This window comes from Mesoplodon densirostris, chromosome 11 (genome assembly GCF_025265405.1).
Source record: "Mesoplodon densirostris isolate mMesDen1 chromosome 11, mMesDen1 primary haplotype, whole genome shotgun sequence".
Lineage (NCBI taxonomy): Eukaryota > Metazoa > Chordata > Mammalia > Artiodactyla > Ziphiidae > Mesoplodon > Mesoplodon densirostris.
Window position 1 is genome coordinate 94,370,206 of NC_082671.1, and position 3,580 is coordinate 94,373,785.

The window sequence follows — 3,580 nt, forward strand, 5'->3', positions numbered from 1 at the left end:
TGGGAAGACAGCCTTTGCTAACCCATGGCAATTCTTCTCCCATTTTCCCTAGCCAGTTAGGGTTGAACAGCAGAGTGAGGCTTAGATTGCAGGGATGGCGGGAGGAGGGACACAAGGGCTAATTTCCCCTAGTACAAGATGACATCTGAAGCTTGGTGGGAGAGCAGACCTGGAAAGACTTGAGGAAAGTGTTCAGGCCCTGTATTCAGTCAGAGTCACTGCTGGAAGAGGAAGAGGAGGAGGAGGAGGAGGAATTCTTGCCATGTTTGTGGTGTTTCTGCTTCTTTTTATGAGCTTTTTAAATTTTCTTTTGCATCCTCTTGTCAATCACCATTCCTGGTCCTACCTTGCCAGGAGTCAATGGATTCACAGGACACATGCCAGGGGCAGGTGGTGGGTATTGATGGGGGTAGGGACCTGAGGGTTGGCAGCCTGATACCCTTGTTGTGGCACAGGATGACAGGGCCCACCAGGGGGAAAGGCTGGATTCCCCTGGGGTGCTCCTGGGGGAGTGGGAAAGGGGCCTGGAGGAAAGGTAGGGGTGGTAGGTAGGTGGTGGATAAGAAGGATTGCAACCTCCAGGGTACCCGACATTAGGGGGGTGTGGATATGGCCCTGGCTGCCCCACATTGGGATTCCATATGTTCAGGTATTTCCTCCAGCCCAGGAATGGAAAAAGAAGGAAACAGGAATCCAGGTGTCCCGTCACCTTTACACCACTGCTTCAACAGTCAGATTTTAACAAAGGTAACAATATAATTCAATGGGGGAGAGAAACTTCCTGACCAAGTGGATACCCATATGGAAAAAACAAAAACAAACCCCAAAACTTTGATTCCCCTTGCACTTCACTCACATACATATTTTATTCAAGAAGGATCATAGACATAAATATAAAGCTAAAACTATATCTCTTATAGACAAAATACATGAGAAAAGTTTCAAGAACTTTCAAAGATTTCTCAGGTAAGACACAGAAGGCAAAAACCATACAAGAAAATATTTATAAATTATATTTCATCAACTTAAAAATTTTGTTATCAAAAGAACTAGTTAACATAAATGAAAAGGTAAGCCACAAACTGGGAGAAAATATTATAGTATATATGTATCTAATAAAAGACATATCTAGTATATATAAAGAATATGGAAGGGTATAATATAAGAATATATATACCATAAATAATATAGAAGGAACTCCTATAACTCAATAATAAAAAGACAAACAACCCAATTAAAAATTGAGCAGAGCTTTAAACAACAAGACAAATATGCAAGTAGCCAATAAGCAGAAGAAAAAGTGCTCAATTTTATTAGTTCTCAGGGAAATTCTAATTAAAACTGCCATGAGATACCATTTCCCACCTTTAGAATGGCTAAGATTAAAAGTGATTTTAGGGATGTAATGTACAGCATATTGACTATAATTAATAATACTCTATTGCAAGGCTTCCCTGGTGGTGCAGTGGTTAAGAATCTGCCTGCTAATGCAGTGGACACAGGTTCGAGCCCTGGTCCAGGAAGACCCCATATGCCACGGAGCAACTAAGCCCTGTGCACCACAACTACTGCGCCTGCACTCAACAGCCCGTGACCCACAACTACTGAGCCCGCGTGCCACAACTACTGAAACCCGCGCACCTAGGGCCCATGCTCCACAACAAGAGAAGCCACCACTGTGAGAAGCCCGTGCACCACAACCAAGAGTATCCCCTGCTCGCCACAACTAGAGAAACTCCGTGTGCAGCAACGAAGACCCAATTCAGCTAAAAATAAAAATAAATTAAATAAAATAAATTAAAAAAATATTCTATTGTATATTTGAATGTTGCTAAGAATAGAACTTAAAAGTTCTCATCACAAGAGAAAAATATGTTAACTATGTTTGGTGATGGATGTTAACTAGACTTATTTTGATGCTCATTTCACAACATATACAAATATCAAATCATTATATTATATACCTGAAACCAATATAATGTTATACATCAATTATATCTCAATTTTTAGAAAAGTGTTTGTAAGGGTATGGAACAATTAGAACCCTCAGAGATTGATAACTGGGAGTACAAAATGGTGCAACCGCTTTAGAAAAGAGTTGTCTAGTTTCTTGAAAAGCTAAAAAAAATTTCCTAGCAATTCTACTTCTAGAAATTTACCCCAAAAAAACAAAATCTTGTATTTATAAAGAGACTTGTAAAAAATAAATAAAAATTTGAAAAAGACTTGTATAGAATGCTCATAACAACCTCTTTTGTAATAAATAAAAACTGAAAGCATCCTAAATATTCATCAGCTGGGAAATGGACAAATTGTGACATAGTCATAGAGTGGAACACAACTGAGCAGTAAAGATAACTGAACTGCTGATACATGCAACAATATGGGTAAATCACATGAACATAATTTTGAATGAAAATAAAACAGACTCAAAAGAGTATATACTCTGTAATTGTATGTAGATACTGTTCAAGGACAAGGAAGACCCTTCTGTGGTGAAAGAAACCATGGTAGGCTCAGTGCTAGGATTAGGAAGACCTGACTGGAAACCAGCAGGAGGGAACTCTATCTTGATTGAGGCACTCAATACTTGGGTATATATATATTCATCAAAATTCATTACACATAAGATATGTGATATTACTGTCATGTAAATTATATATCATTAACAAATTGAAACCGAAGAAAAAAATTTCTCAAATACTGACAACTTCCCAAATCAGTACATATTCAATATATATCTTTAGACACACTGTGATTTGAATTTTTCCTGTCTATTTTGAATACCATTCTTCTTTATACCAATGTCAGTTCCCCAAGGTTTAGTACCTCCCAATTCCAACCTTTGTTGCATTTCTAACTGGTCATCTGTTGAGGTCTCAGACTATTTCAACAATAATTCTGCTCAAGTAATAGAAATAAGGACTCATGAGCTATTACTAAGTGTATAGAAACTTACTTGCAAGTGTGATGAGTTCCCCATCACACTGGATATTCAGTAAGGTCAGATAGTCATTTTATTCAGTAGATGTTTTGTAATACCTGTTATATGCCTGTTACTGTCTTAGGCATTTAGTTGTATAGCTTCAATAAATCAGGAATTAATAACTTGCAGCTGTACTTTTAAAATTTAGTCTTTTTCTTTTTCTGGCATTTCTTAGCTGCAATGATGACTGTACTTACATATACAATGGGAATAAAACCATAGGGCAGGGTTTTCATCCTGGTCATTTTTATGATCAGCAGTTCCTTCAAAGTGACCAATTTACTGGTAATTCACATCATTTTTGGGAACAAGACAAATGAATCAATCTCATTATATTCTTTGTCACATACTGGCATGATCTATGACTGTGAAAAATTTTTGTATAAAATACTTCACTGAAACTAGAAAAAAAAATCACTATCTGCAATGCAAACTCTTCACATTAGGTCATGTGTTATTCATTTGATAAAATGAATCAGAATATTTTCATTCATAAATGCAATATAGCTAAAATAAACACAAAGTTGTCAAAATCTACAATAAAATATGTAGGGTCTCCCCTCTATTTTGTTAATTCAGAACTATTTTATATTT

At 36.8% G+C, this 3,580-nt stretch overlaps 1 pseudogene; it reads right to left on the reverse strand.

The window, feature by feature from the left end:
• Positions 1–205: 205 nt before the first annotated feature.
• On the reverse strand, positions 206–2,983 carry LOC132499590 (proline-rich protein 13-like; annotated as a pseudogene).
• Positions 2,984–3,580: the final 597 nt, after the last annotated feature.